The sequence below is a fragment of the Ovis canadensis genome, chromosome 1 (assembly GCF_042477335.2).
Source record: "Ovis canadensis isolate MfBH-ARS-UI-01 breed Bighorn chromosome 1, ARS-UI_OviCan_v2, whole genome shotgun sequence".
Lineage (NCBI taxonomy): Eukaryota > Metazoa > Chordata > Mammalia > Artiodactyla > Bovidae > Ovis > Ovis canadensis.
In genome coordinates this window covers 79540191-79556551 of record NC_091245.1, presented here as the reverse complement: position 1 = coordinate 79556551, position 16361 = coordinate 79540191, and the positions used below count along the sequence as shown (strand labels likewise).

At 36.9% G+C, this 16361-nt stretch overlaps 1 long non-coding RNA gene across 4 annotated transcripts in view; it reads right to left on the bottom strand.

Moving 5' to 3' along the window:
* The window catches only part of LOC138445301 (uncharacterized), a 313499-nt gene that overhangs the window by 67799 nt on the left and 229339 nt on the right, over window positions 1-16361 (bottom strand). For all 4 annotated transcript variants that reach the window (XR_011258798.1, XR_011258797.1, XR_011258796.1 and 1 more), the window contains one exon: window positions 10453-10571. This is a non-coding gene — a long non-coding RNA (uncharacterized lncRNA). The remainder of the gene's footprint in view (window positions 1-10452; window positions 10572-16361) is intronic.

The following is a 16361-nucleotide window of genomic DNA, read 5'->3' as shown; positions in this document are numbered from 1 at the left end:
ACTTTGATGCTGAGAGGGATTGAGGGCAGGAGGAGAAGGGGACGACAAAGGATGAGATGGCTGGATGGCATCACTGACTCGATGGACGTGGGTCTGAGTGAACTCCGGGAGTTAGTGATGGACAGGGAGGCCTGGCGTGCTGCAATTCATGGGGTCACAAAGAGTTGGACACAACTGAGCGACTGAACTGAACTGAACCATCTTGTTGGGGATTTGCCTTTGCTCTTGGCCATGGGGTATCTTTATTTGGTGGGATTTAACATTCTCCTGTCGATGGTTGTTCAGCAGTGAGTTGCAATTTTGGAGTTCTTGCAGGAGAAGGTGAGTGCAGAGTGCATGGCCTTCTACTCTGCCATTTTAACTCGCTTACCAGCTAGTGCCAGTGAGGAGGGCATGGCAACCCATGCCAGTAATCTTGCAGGGAGAATTACATAGATAGACGGCCCTGGCAGTCTATAGTCTATAGGATCACAAAGAGTCTGGACAGGACTGAGTGTCTGAGCACATTGTATTAAAAACATTTACAACTTGTTAGGAACTGTCTCTTGCATTTCCTGTTTTCTTATTGCTTTGGAAGGCTATTTTAAATTTACCACCAATGGATGAGTTTCATCTTATGGATACTGAATTTCAGAAACATAAGCTCAGATTTCCACAAGACTGTAACAGAAGTTTTACTCCATGGCAAGTTTAGGAGTGTGTTAAACTGTAATTCTGATGAAACTAACTCTCCTTATTAACCCTTGGAAATCAAGACACAACTGTAAATTTTCCTCCATGTGCAGAAGATGGGTAGGGAGAAAATACCTGAACTGTAATTCAGCATTCACTGATGATGGTGTTCACCAAGACAGAAATATTGTTCTAAGTTCTAGAGATAAAGCCATGAAGAAAGAGAAAGAACTCTGATATTCTAATTGGAGACAGAGATAATAAAGTAAGCCAATGAATGAGATAATTTCAGAAAGAGATAATGAAATATGAGTAAAATGCAAAATATACTGTATTGGAACATGACCAGACCAGGGAAATCCAGTTTCTCTGGTGGCTCAGATGGTAAACAATCTGCCTACAATTCAGGAGACCCAGGTTCTATCACTGGATCAGGAAGATCCCCTGGAGAAGGGAATGGCAACCCACTCCACTATTCTTACCTGGAGAATCCCATGGACAGAGGAGCCTGGTGGACTACAGTCCATGTGGTTGCAAAGAATCATACATGATTGAGCAACTAACACACACAGGGAAATCCCCTGTGAGGAGATGAGTTGTAGCTGAGATCTGAATGACAGTTACCAGACATGAAAACCTGGAAGATCAGCATTCTGAGCAGAGGGAACTGATGTGCAAATTTTCTGAGAGGCAGTGTGTTTGAAATTCAAGAAAAGTAGATGGATACCTAATGTGGCTGGAGTGTGGGGAGAAGGAAGGGGAGTGGTAGGTGATGAGGTCAGAGAGCTCTGTGAGCAATTGTTAGTTTGAAAAGCCCTTGAGGAGTTTCAGATGAGGAATGACACTACATAATATCCCTTTCAGAAAGGTCAGTGACTCATATGGATGGCTGGATTTAGGGCTCAAGATTAGAATGAAAGTTATTAGTAGGAAGCTATTATATTAATAATAGTCCAGGGGAGATAGATGATGATGGTAGCTTAGGCTAAGTTTGAAATGAAGTGAGGTGGAGTGGTACAGGATTCTTTGGGAAATAAAAACTATAGGATTTGTAAGATGTGGGTGAATTTTTTTAAAAAATGAGGAATCAAGGAAACTCATAACTACATCTCATGATCAACTTTAAGAATGTGATGACTAGATAATATGATATACTTACCAAATCTCCAAGTTAAACTAAATTATTAAATTTACTCTAGTTTTCAGGACTCTTAATGTCATTAAATGTCAAAAAAATTAAGAATGTGATTTATTATATAACCAAACTTCCTTTGCAAGAAAAATAATCACCTTTAAAAGGATTGTTAGAAAGAAGCTGACAGTGGCAGTTTGAATATTCAGGTCTTTAAAATGACAATCTTACACAACCTTATACAGAAATCCTCTTATGAACTTTTTTAGTTATAATTAAAATGATCTTTAATTATTATCTCTCCTTTTTGTGTATAGGATTTATAGCTTATTAAATTGTAAGCTTATGATCCTTTGTATCCTGCTCATAATTTTGTACATTTTTCTCACAGTAATGGTTCAATAAATGTTTTTCAGTACAGGAATTACTTTCTCTTAGAAAACCATCTTCCTCATCTCCACTTTTTCTAGCTTATTCATTCTTCCAGTACAATTAATCAACAATTCCTGCATTTGCCTTCTCTGCTGTTTCCTCAGTCCCCCTAGAGCCTGTCATTCTCACCAATTTCATTCGTCAACTCCTTACTCTTATATTGTCATTGCTGGGCCACAGTGGCAAGGCAATCAGTCCTTCAATCACTAACAGAACTTCATATTCTAAAAGTTTGAGACTTTAAAGTCCCATACTCTAAAAATGATCATCTCAACTGACAAAGAGAATCTTTATGTTTTATTCCCTTGGGAAAACATTGAAATCCCTCTATAGATCTTGAATATTTTTTTCTCCTATACAAATCCTATAACCCTTTAAAAAATCCTTACTTTTCACTAGACAAAAATCATGACCAGTACAGCATTTCAATTGCTGTATTTCAAATTTGGAATTTTTTTTTTTAATAATCCAAAGCTCATTAAAGAATAACAAAATCCACCTTCCTTTTGCTGCTGCTACCATTCACCATAGCTTAATTTATCTCTCTGCCGAAGTGCATGAGGTGCCTCCTTTCCTGCAGAATACAAGTCTGGAAGACAGTCCTTTATTTTAATACTTAACTGTAATTTTGATTCATTTAAGAAGCAGTGTGTGGCAATCTCCCTCCTCCCCACCCCAGAGATTGGCTGGTGGATACACTCTTCCTTCCTTTTTGTAATGCATTTCTATCAACAGCACAATCTTTTTAAATTTTGGGGTGTTTTTACAACATCTCACCATCCCCTACTGAATTATAAGCACTTAGACCAGTGCTAATAACCACCATAGGGTGTTTGGAAAATATTTGTTTAATCAATTATCATGTATACTTAATTAAAAAACAAATCAATGCATGAAAAAATGAATAAGTGCTTTGATGGCTAATATTTGACTTTGAGGGCAGTCTCATTTGGGTCAAATTTTTTTAAACTTTCAATACAGTCAGATTTGCATTAGAAAGCCTCCTTTGTGCAAACACTCCTGGGCAACTGTGCAAAGTCACTTTGAAGGTAAATGCCATCAAATATTAATAAGATAAGCCTAGGGAAATAAGCTTGTAGTTTATCCCAGATACAAAGAGCATTTTTTCCCTTGAAGCATGACTACATACAGGAATTTAAAGCTCCCTTCTACACGTTAGAGAGAGGCATGTGAGCAGCAAAGCTGAAAAACAGAGTGAATAAGGCATGTCGGTAAGTAAATAGATGGAAACCCCCCTCATATGGTAAACAAGAACCTTAGAAGATACTGCTATTTTTCTCTTTCAATTTTCTCCCCAGAATATACTCATATCCATATCTAATTTAAGGTAGAAATTAATTTAAAGTTACATTTTAACAATCCTTCAATTACACTGTAACCTTCTGAAATAACTAAAGCAATCCAGGATCTCTACTTTATGGTCTAGAAAGACTTCACATATTCTGAAAAAAGAAGAAACAGAAAGGGTGCCCTGGCCTAACAGAACAACAGCAAGCCTGGCTGGAAATAGACAAAAAGAAATTCCACAAGGTCTCCACTCAAATGAGTTTCCAGTGAATTATGAAATGTATTTTGTTGGATCAAGAAACTAAACACTGTCTGAGCAGATAAGAACATGTGTTGTATACACTTCCACTTAGCACATCACTCTACTTAACTCCCCTAAATTGTGTGTAATTATTTTATATTGTTAGATTAATCATGTTTCCATTAGGGCTTGCAATTGTTATTATCTTTTGTGGCTATTGGTTGTGAAAGCTGATAAACATCTTTACTATTGTGATTATATAACTATTATTTGCTTAATACCATTGTATCATGATTGGTCAACAGAAAAATCTATTCGAGATTTCTGGTCAACAGAAATCTCTAACAGTATTCTATGTCACTAAAACTACCATTTAATAGAAAAACTTATAATAATCACTTTTCAAAATCCAGATGTATAACAGAATTATCTTGCAACTTTGTGAAAATACAAATGTACAGGTATTGCTATTCTCTAAAGCTCCAGATGTGTTTTGAATGAGTGGTCATGTTTAAAAACAACCAGACTATATGATGACCTTTTGCCTTTACCTAGTATGTTTCATTTTTTCTATTTTGTATTTAGTTTTCTCATTTCATTTAGTTTATGTTTTCCAATTCCTCAGTCTCTTTTTTGTTGTTGTCACTGTTGTTTTTTCTCAAGCCTTTATCAAACATAGTAAAAAAACTTCTCTGTGCACATGTACACACAAGCAATATGTATAATACAATGTATACTTTTTAGAAAACTTATGCATTTTGACTAGCTAAAAAAATTATGACATTTTTGATTCCACTTGTTTGACTTAGTACGAATAGAATGCTAGATTTCTAATTTATATTCACTCAAAACTTTCATATAGTTCCATGTATTTTGGCATCGAGAATTACTGCTAAAGAGTCTAGAAAATATATTATCTTCATGATTTTTTAAAAGTTTGAATAAGGCTTAAAACTTCTAACCCAATTCTGAGGATATAAAGCAACACTATATTGCCAAAAAAAAAAAAAACACAGGAAACTAACAAGTGATATAATATTAACTAAAGTACATATTTAGTTCAAATTTCACAAAATTTTATTCTAGGGTCCACTATTTGCTTTCATACCTTATTCAAGATTGCATGTTGTATTTGGTTGCATTCATCAGCTTCAGGTACATGAAGCAAATTCTCGTAACTCTCTTTTCATTTTTATTCTGTTACAAATATTTTCTAATTTTCCTTTTGATGGCTTCTTAGAAATACCTATCATTTAAAAGTGGACATTTAATTTCCAAATACATGGGACTTTATTTATAGTATATTTAATAATATCGCATTTTTATACTAGTTTCTCATTTAAATGTTTTCTTCTCTGCAATCACTGTCTGTGATTTTTTCAGTCTAACTTTATTGAGGCCTTAGGTGGCTAAATCAAAGATCTCTTGGTAAATATCACATTGCACTTGAAAATATGTGGGTTATTTTCAAATATCTTTTGATATTGATTTCTAATATAATTCCACAGTGATAAAGGAACAGACTCTCTGTATGATTTCAATACCTTTAGACCTTGAAATTTTTGTACCTTTTCTTATGTCCCTAGATACGTTCCAGTGTCTCCAAGTTTACAATCTATGGGAACTTGAATAGAATTTGTATCCTATTCCTGTGTGAAAATTTATAGATCTTAATTATGAGGAATTGGTTCACAGTGCTTTTCAGGTCTTCTATATTCTTCTACTTCTCTGAATATCCATTCTATTAGTTTTTGAGAGTTTGATATTGAAATTCCAATTAAAAATCTTAATTATCTACTTAAAAAATGTAATATATAGTGGAACTATATTGTCACCCTGCTTATTTAACTTATATGCAGAGTTCATCATAAGAAATGCTGGGCTGGATGAAGCACAAACTGCAATCAAGATTGCCAGGAGAAATATCAATAACCTCAGATATGCAGATGACACCACCTTTATGGCAGAAAGTAAAGATGAACTAAAGAGCCTCTTGATGAAAGTGAAAGAGGAGAGTGAAAAAGTTGGCTTAAAACTCAACATTCAGAAAACTAAGATCATGGCATCTGGTCCCATCACTTCATGGCAAATAGATGGGGAAACAGTGACAGACTTTATTTTCTTGGACTCCAAAATCACTGCAGATGGTGACTGCAGCTATGAAATTAAAGATACTTGCTCCTTGGAATAAAAGTTATGATCAACCTAGACACCATATTAAAAAGCAGAGACATTACTTTGTCAACAAAGGTCTGTCTAGTCAAAGCTATGGTTTTTCCAGTAGTCATGTATGGATGTGAGAGTGGGACTACAAAGAAAGCTGAGTGCTGAAGAATTGATGCTTTTGAACTGTGGTGTTGAAGAAGACTCTTGACAGTCCCTTGGACTGCAAGGAGATCCAACCATCAATCCTAAAGGAAATCAGTCCTGAATATTCATTGGAAGGACTGATGCTGAAGCTGAAGCTCTAATACTTTGGCCACCTGATGTGACGAACTGACTCATTTGAAAAGACCCTGATGTGGGAGGAGAAGGGGATGACAGAGGATAAGATGGTTGGATGGCATCACTGACTCAATGGACATGAGTTTGAGTAAACTTTGGGAGTTGGTGGTGGACAGGGAGGCCTGGCATGCTGCAGTCCATTGGGTCACGAAGAGTAGGACACAACTGAGCAACTAACACTTTCTTTTTTCACATATATGTGTATACAGTGTACATAAATAATATATATTTTTTATATTTTGATATATGCAAAAGAAATAACATATATATAATTACTGAAGAGCATTAACACAAAAAATAAACTCAGCACCAACTAGAACATACCTTTAAAATGTCAGCTTCTTCCCAAACCCAGTTGCCTGTTTTCACTCATACTGATTCACTACTGTGAATATTGTGCTTATCACTTCAATGGTTTTTAAAAATTAATTTATATCACACATATGTACCTTTAACAATATATATATTTTAAATTTCTTGGAATTTTATTAAAATTATATTATCTTGTATGTGTCTTCTTGTGACTTTTTTCTTTCAAAATATGCTTATATGATTCATTCATTTTTTCCATGTAGGTGTCATTCATTCTCACTACTAAATAGTGCTCCATGGTGGAGGATATCACACTGTATTTAACTGTTATCTTCTTATTGGACATTTGGGTTATTTCTATCTTCTACTCTCATACTCAACAATTCTACTATGAGTGTTTTTGCTAATGCCCCTTAGGATACAGAGATACATACCTTGAAGGAGAATTTCTGGTTCATAAGTTGTGTACATCTTCAACTTTCAAGAAAATATTAAATTGTTTCCAAATTTGTGGTTCTACTCTATACTCCCACTAACAATGTATGAGAGCTCTCAATACTCCACATCCTTACCAAGATTGACACTGTCAGATTTTTAAGATTTTTAGTTTTGCCTTTTACATTTCATTACCTTTTCTGTTTTACCCAGATATATAAAAAAGTTCAGTTGCATTTTTAAAGCAGATCTTATATCTAGCCACCGAGCTAAACTCTCTTTCAGTTCAGTTCAGTTCAGTCGCTCAGTTGTGGCTGATTCTTTGCAACCCCATGAACCACAGGACTCCAGGCCTCCCTGTCCGTCACCAACTCCCAGAGTCCACACAAACCCACGTCCATTGTGTCGGTGATGCCATCCAACCATCTCATCCTCTGTCATCCCCTTCTCCTCCTGCCCCCATTCCCTCCCAGCATCAGGGTCTTTTCAAATGACCCATCAGGTGCCAAAGTATTGGAGTTTCAGCTTCAACATCAATCCTTTCAATGAACTCCCAGGACTGATCTCCTTTAGGATGGACTGGTTCGACCTCCTTGCAGTCTAAGGGATTCTCAAGAGTCTTCTCCAACACCACAGTTCAAAAGCATCAATTCTTCTGCGTTCAGCTTTCTTTATAGTCCAACTCTCACATCCATACATGACTACTGGAAAAACCATAGCCTTGACTAGATAGACTTTGGTGGCAAAGTAATGTCTCTGCTTTTTAATATGCTGTCTAGGTTGGTCATAACTTTCCTCCCAAGGAGTAAGCATCTTTTAATTTCCTGGCTTCAATCACCATCTGCAGGAGCCCAGAAAATAAAGTCAGCCACTGTTTCCACTGTTTCCCCATCTATTTGCCATGATTCATGGGACCGGATGCCATGATCTTAGTTTTCTGAATTCGAGTTTTAAGCCAACTTTTTCACTCTCCTCTTTCACTTTCATCAAGAGGCTCTTTAGTTTTCTTCACTTTCTGCTATCAGGGTGGTGTCATCTGCATATCTGAGATTATTGATATTTCTCCCAGCAATCTTGATTCCAGCTTGTGCTCCCTCTAGCCCAGCATTCTCATGATGTACTCTGCATATAAGTTAATAAGCAGGGTGACAGTATACAACCTTGACGTACTCCTTTTCCTATTTGGAGCCAGTCTGTTGTTCCATGTCCAGTTCTGAATGTTGCTTCCTGACCTGCCTATAGGTTTCTCAAGAGGCAGGTCAGGTGGTCTGGTATTCCCATCTCTTTCAGAATTTTCCACAGTTTATTGTGATCCACACAGTCAAAGGCTTTGGCATGGTCAGCAAAGCAGAAGTAGATGTTCTTCTGGAACTCTCTTGCTTTTTTGATGATCCAGCGGATGTTGGCAATTTGATCTCTGTAGACAATCATATCATCTCTGTAATTATGGTGCATATTCCTTTCTATAGTAGGTTGAGTAATGGTCCCCAAAAATGTCAACATCCAAATCCCCAGAACATGTTAATATGTTATCAGAAAAACTTTTAATACTCCAAATATTTGCAGATTTACCGACTATAGGATATTTCCAAAGAAAGATCCAAATTATTTTCCAAAGTCTATAATTATATGCTGGGACATGTATTTTCAAATATTTCTGGCACACCACCTTGAATGATGGCCTTCTACTTCTCATGCCTGTAATAATGATCTGGTCCATATATATTCTTGATTTACTTGTGATTGACTGATATCTTTTCTATCTATGGAAAGGACTGAGGTTTCAAATTTGTTAGAATAGGAAGATTAAAAATAACAACAAAAAAGTATAACATTCTAAAGAGGAGAGAAAATAGATGTACCAGGTGCCTGGAATGAGTAGTGAGCACAGTGGGAATTCTGAAACATTGTAAGTTTGGAGAACTTAATTTGCGAATTAGATATTGACTTTTGAGAATGTCTTTCTAGATTATAAATAGCCATAATTATAAATAATAACATAGTATCATGAAAAAGTGGGAGTCAACTGTAATTGAAAACATAGTCAGTTAAATTTGGAAATGAAAGTCGCTTAGTCATGTCCAGTTCTTTGCGACCCCATAGACTCCACAGTCCATGGAATTTTCCAGGCCAGAATACTGGAGTGGGTAGCCTTTCCCTTCTCCAGGGGATCTTCCCAACCCAGGAATCAAACCAGGGTCTCCTGCATTGCAGGCGGATACTTTACCAGCTGAGCTACCAGGGAAGTCCTAAATTTGGGAAATTTTCATCAAAACATACACACTGGAAAAAATATATATAGCCACTGTCCCTTGATTTATAATGTAATAATTTTAGTATATAAACCTGATCATTTGTCCATTGAATATAGAGCCTAAATTAATATTCAGTAAAATTTAACAGAAAGATACAGCAAAAAGCTAAAGTTCACTTTTGCACTTTTCATGACTTTTTACACCATAATTATTATCATCTTCCTGAGGGAAAGTGTTACATACTGTTTTTTCCATAACTGAGACAATATGTTGAATATATTGGTTCACTCCAGTAAGAATTGAATAATCAATGGATTGTAAAGGCTTATGAACAGAAATTAAAAGATGCTTTCTCCTTGGAAGAAAAGCTATAACCAAACTAGACAGCATATTAAAATCAGAGACATTACTTTGCCAACAAAAGTCCAGTAGTCATGTATGGATGTGAGAGTTGGGCTATAAAGAACTGAGCACCGAAGACTTGATGCTTTTGAACTGTGGTGTTGGAGAAGACTCTTGACAGTCCCTTGGACTACAAGGAGATCCAACCAGTCCATCCTAAAGGAAATCAGTCCTGGTTATTCATTGGAAGGACTGATGCTGAAGCTGAAACTCCAATACTTTGGCCACCTGATGCTGGGAATGATTGAAGGTGGGAGGAGATGGGGATGACAGAGGGTGAGATGGTTGAATGTCATCACTGGCTCAATGGACATGAGTTTGAGCAAGCTCCAGGAGTTGGTAATGGACAAGGAAGCCTGGCGTGCTGCAGTCCATGGGGTCACAAAGAGTTGGACATGACTGAGTGATTGAGCTGAACCAATGTATAGAAATTCTCTGAGAAAACAGTAAAGTTCAAAAGAAGGGAAAGTGAAAAAAAGAAGGAAATTTGCACTGTCTGCTTCCTCAGTAAGAACTAAAATAATCACAGAACTATTAACTTTACCTGTAAAAAAGAATACCTGAAAAACACTATTTTGTGCTCCCTGAGATCTGGGTAGAGTTTATTTTAAAATTTCAAAATTTTTGAAATCCCCATTGCCTTTTCCTAGTCTAGTCTTGTGTGATTAAAAACTGACTTCTTGGGTTTTCAAATCAGTTAGTATAGCTCTTATATATTTTGGAGACTTACACCCAAGGTAGCTAAGAAGATTTCTTACCTCAGGTTCAGGAACCTGCTTACCACAGCTCCCAATCCATTACTTGCTTTTCTCATAAGTTGAACCTTCTTTCTGCTGATTTATTCCTGAAGAGCCAGCTCATTCCACTGGATTTCCTTCTGTAAAGGAAAACATCAACACAAATAAAATGTATTACCCTCAGCGAGTGTTTTTATTTATTGACTAGGTGCTACTTTAACCTTCTAACTCACAGCTAGTGCCCTCCCAAACCAAATTGTGTGTCTGATATATAAAGTCAAAATGGAGGAAAGAACACACAAAGGTGTCATTTTTAAAGGTGCTTGTTCATGATTGAGTGTAGAACCCTCAGTGGGAGGAGTAAAGAAATATTTCCATTAGTCTAACATAGATTGATGACAACTCTACCCAGTTTGAACATTCTCCTAGAATGTGTTGGCTCAGTCTGACATTTTAGGCCCCAGATCTGGTGGCCTAAGCAAAGTGGAAAATAGGAGGTAAAGACTGATCTCTGATGTAGGCCTCAGAAAAGAGTAATAATAATAATAGCAGTAAGAATAAAAACATTATTTCTATTACTAATAATACCTAATAATTTTAAAATCTAATATGAACCAGACATTCAGAACATATCATGTACTTTGTATATGCTAATTTATGTGAACCTTGTAAGAACTCTATGAATTAGGTACCAGTTAAAAAATGAGATTAAGTAAAATGCCCAAAGTCATGAAAACATACTATGCTTCCTCTTAAAACTTTGTGAAGTTTTCATATTTTCCAGTCAGCTGATGTCAAGGCTGTACATTGTCACCCTGCTTATTTAACTTATATGCAGAGTACATCATGAGAAATGCTGGGCTGGAAGAAGCACAAGATGGAATCAAGATTGCCAGGAGAAATATCAATAACCTCAGATATGCAGATGACACCACCCTTATGGCAGAAAGTGAAGAGGAACTAAAAAGCCTCTTGATGAAAGTGAAAGAGGAGAGTGGAAAAGTTGGCTTAAAGCTCAACATTCAGAAAACAAAGATCATGGCATCTGGTCCCATCACTTCATGGGAAATAGATGGGGAAACAGGAAACAGTGTCAGACTTTATTTTTGGGGGCTCCAAAATCACTGCAGATGGTGATTGCAGCCATGACTCTTCGTGACCCCATGGACTGCAGCCTACCAGGCTCTCTGTCCGTAGGATTTTCCAGGCAAGAATACTGGAGTGGGAAATTGAATCTTAAGGGATAGTTTTTAAATATTTCTATGAAAGGAACATTTCTCATTTGAAAACATAAATTTTCATTCCTAAATAAAATCTTTCATTGTATGCAGCACCTCCTTGGTACATCACAGACACGCAAACCTGAAAAGTGTAGCCCATTCATGACACAATTTAACTTCATATGTTGCAAATCAGTCTGACTTCGAACATGGCATTTAGAAAGTCAATTTAGTGAAAGGCCAGCTGCCAAGGCAATTAACACATGTATTTTCACATCAGTGCCTTTCTGCTGGCTAATACAGAAGCTAAGTCAATGACTAGATCAATGCCATTAATAAAGAGATTACACAAGTTTAATCCATTGTACTACCTTATTTTTACACATTTAAAGGCTCTAAGGATTTGGAAATATATCATGGGTACTTGTCAATATTTTTGAACTAAGAACAAGATCCAATATTTTGATGCATTCATCAGTAGTATTCCACTTCAGATACATTCATTCTTTCAGCACATCCTTACTGAACACCCACTCAGCACCAGGTACTGTCTTGGGCATGGAGTAGACACCAGTTCATAAGGCAAGCAAGAGTCTAGTTTCAGGAATGCTGAACTCTGATGGAGAAAGTCTGACACTAACCACGTAAGAAATGAATAAATAAGCTGCTTTTACATAAGAACTAGAAGATAAATAAGTGCTATAAATTAAATAAAGGTGGTATGTTAGAGAATGAATTGGGGGCTATAGAAGCAAGCTATTTGAGCAAGGATGACCCTCAAAACCTATTATGAAAATAAATGTTTTTCATAAAAAATAGAACATTAAGTTTTTTATTATGATAAGTATAAAAAAATGAGTTCCTAAGAACTGCTACAAAGACTATCAGAAATTAACATCACTGTCCAAGGCAAAGTGAATAATAAATAAATGTAATTATTAAATATTATAATTAAAGTTAAAATTGAAAATATGACTGGAATGTTGAAAAAAGTACCTACTATGAAATACATAGTAAAGAAAATTCCAGGAAGTAGGAACAGCAAGTGAAGAGGCTCAAAGGCAGAGGGGAACTTGGAGTAAATGAATATTCATTGGAGGAACTGATGCTGAAGCTGAAGCTCCAGTATTTTGGCTATCTGATGTGAAGAGCCGACTCATTGGAAAGGACCCTGATGCTGGGAAAGATTGAAAGCAGGAGGAAGTGGGGATGGCTGAGGATGAGGTGGTTGAATGGCAACACCAACTCAATGGACATGAGTTTGGTCAAGCTCTGGGAGATGGTGAAGGACAGGGAAGCCTGGTGTGCTGCAGTCCATGAGGTTGCAAAGAGTCAGACATGACTCAGAAAACTGAGCAAGAAAAAGAGAATAGTGAAAAAAAAAATGAAAGTGGTCAGGTATGAGAAGATAGCTCTAGACAGATCAGAGAGGGTTTTAGAAGATAAGGTAAGAAGTTCAGGATTTTTTTTCCCCCACTGGCATGGAAAGCCACCAGAGGAGTCTAAGCAAAGTAATGATGTCATTAGATTAGACTTTAAAAAACAGTTCAAGCTACTGTGACGAAACCTGACTATAGATTAAGAATGAAAGCAGGGAAATCAATTAAGAGGCAACTGAATTTGAGGAAATAAGACTTGAGGATGGGTGAGATTATACCTGTAAGAATTGTCAGAATGTATATGATCACATTCATGGTGCATTTTGAAAGTCGAGCTAGCAATATACTTGTGAACTGAGTTTTTGGCTTGAGTGGAATGATAAAGATAAGACCCAGAAAGAAACTAAAGAAGAATCAGAAGATTAAAAAATAAAGACCTATCTTTGCTATGTTAAAATTGTTTAATTCTATTATATATTGGTAAAGTGCTACACAAGCTTCTAGAAATATGACTATAGAATTCAGAGAAAACATATAGAAAAGGGGATTTATAATTGAGAGTTATCATCACATAGATAGTATTTAAATACATGGAACTGAATTATATTGTTACAGGAAAAAATATTATTTATTAAGGCAATGAGGATACACACAGAGCTCAGTGGTTTCCAACATGTAAAGATCTGGCAGAGGAGGAAAGAAGCAAGGGAGACTGAGGGAGAAGCCCAGTGATGTAGCAGGAAGCCAAGTAAACAGGATATCATGAAGGCTTAGAGAAGAATTTCCAAAAGGAGCATTTTGTCAGATAATTGACTCTAGGCTGTGGTGAATTAGAGGGCCCTGCTGACTTTGATAAGCACAAAGTCACTTTCAGAATGTGGTGGCAATGAAAGCCAGATCAGTGGAATATGGAATCTTAGCTATTGCTGTCTGATAAACCACTACAGAACTCAGCGGCTTAAAGTGACAACTATTATTTCTTACAAGTCTACTGCTCCTCTGGACCAGTCTCAGCTGATCTCAACAGGGTTAGGTCATGTGACTGCAATTAACCAGGGGGTACCCTAGAGGTCAGTTGCTCTAGAATATCCTCAAGTATAACAATGACAATGACTCATCTCTGTTTTGCAGGGTTTCTTAACCTCCCAAAGGACTGTCCTGGCATGCTTTCAGAATGGTGGCAGTCTTCCAAGAAAAGAAAGCAGAAGGACGCAAGGCTTCCTGAAACATTGACTGAAAACTGGCACTCCATCATTTCTCTCACATCCTATAAGCAAAGGCAAGTCCAAGTCCTCCCAGAAACAGAGTGGGTGAGAGACTACAAAGTTAGAGACCAAAGGGTATGCATGCAAGATTATTAATCACAACCCACAATACAAATAAATTATCATATGTGGGCAAGACGGTTGACAAGAGAAGAGAAGGAAAGTCCATAGAGACAGCCACAACTGTTTGAAACATTTTGCTCCAAAGTCACAGATAGATGGGTGGTTGCCAAACTAAAGATCCTGTGGAGTGAAGGTCTCTATTTTGTTTGTTTGGTAGATTTTTGTTTTTTAAGATAGATATGAATGTGTTCACTTACTGATTGAAATGATTCAGGAGAAAGACAGTTCAGGAGAGGAAAGGATTCCTGTGGAAACCAGGTGTGTGAGTAGATTGGCTGAAATTGGAGGGGTTGGCCTTGCTATGCAAATTCAGGAGCATGTCTTCAAGAACTACAGAAGGGGAGGAAGAGCATGTGCATACCTGGTCTCCTTCATGTTTAACTGGATGTTAATTTAACATTTAAATTTCAGAATTCTTAGGGCTTAAGAAAAGTAAAACAGTTCAGAGAAACCTTATTTTTAAAAAATACTTGCTTACAAGTCAAAATTACAGAGAGAATTGTTCATACCAGGGCAGTCTACTTCTGTATGCAAAACAGCTACTGACAGGCAAAGACAAAATATGTTCAAGGGAGAAATCAGCTGGGATCAATGTCTTGATTCCAGAAATCAAAATGTTTCACAGTGACTTGCAAATCCAGTGATGTGTTCACAAAGAAGTCACTGTCCAATGTAAAATCCTGATTTAGATACATGGTACAAACTTGCATTATTACTGTACTCCTAGAGTGTGTCACTTCGAGTGTGCACTGCTGGGACATCCTTTACTTGACTAATCACTTGAGAAGCTGAAATAGCCATTCAGTTAAAGATTGCTTAAATTTACAACCCACTGCATTTGTAAAAAATTCATCAGCTCACTATTGAGAGATATTGTCCATGCTACTACGAAGTCCCTTCAGTCATGTCTGACTCTTTGAGACCCCATGGACTGTAGCCCACCAGGCTCCTCTATCCATGAGACTCTCCAGCCAAGAATACTGGAGTAGGTTGCCATTGCTTCCTCCAGGGATCTTCCTGACCCCGGGATCGAACCCATGTCTCCTGCGGCTCCTACACTGCAGGTGGATTCTTTAACATGGAGCCAGCAGGGAAACCTAATCGTCCATGATGTGGGTCAAATGTCTGTGAGTGCTTATCATTTAGGGAAATTTGTGCAGACGGGGGTGGTTGGAGAAGAATAAACTCACAAAGGTAAACTTTAAAAATCTTAGTTTATTATGCAAATTTTACAAAATTCTAAAATTTTACAAATTTGTAGGCTTTAAGGCACAGATTGAGCAGGATATGTGGTTGACAATGAACACGTCATGTATAATAACCATTTCAAAATCGGAAGTCCTCCTTCATTCAAACCAGGTTCAGATTTCACAGGAAACACAGGCTAACTACATATCTTAAACCTAAACTTTTTATGGCAATTGTTAGGTCTTTATTTTCACATTTGTTAAAGCCAATACAACATGACTCCTAAGTTGAGAACAAGAGCTTTCTAATTTCAAAAGACTTCCCATAGATCCTTCCAATATATGATCTCATCTTTATATGGATTGCCTCAGGCTGCCAGTGAGGACCCTGAAAGGTCAGGTCATTAGCAATTAAAAGACAAGACAAGCTTCTTTAAGGAGATTAAAGAAGCTAGACTTTAAGGTGCTTTTGATCTCCATTTTTCATCTAAGAAAACATTCCAAAATCAAAACTGTTTCAATATTCTTCATCTGACTGTAAGAGTGCCTAATTGTACTGAAGTCATCACACTGAGAGAGAGATGTGAAGGTAGGAGATATACGTAAAGTCGGAGCTTTACACAGTAAGGCAGAGTCAACACAGATAGACCAATCAGCAACCAGGAGCACAAAGAATGAGGAAAAAGGAAGATAGATGAACAAAGCAGAGACAGAGAAGAAATGTTCAATTCACTTTGGTAAACATTTATTGAGCAG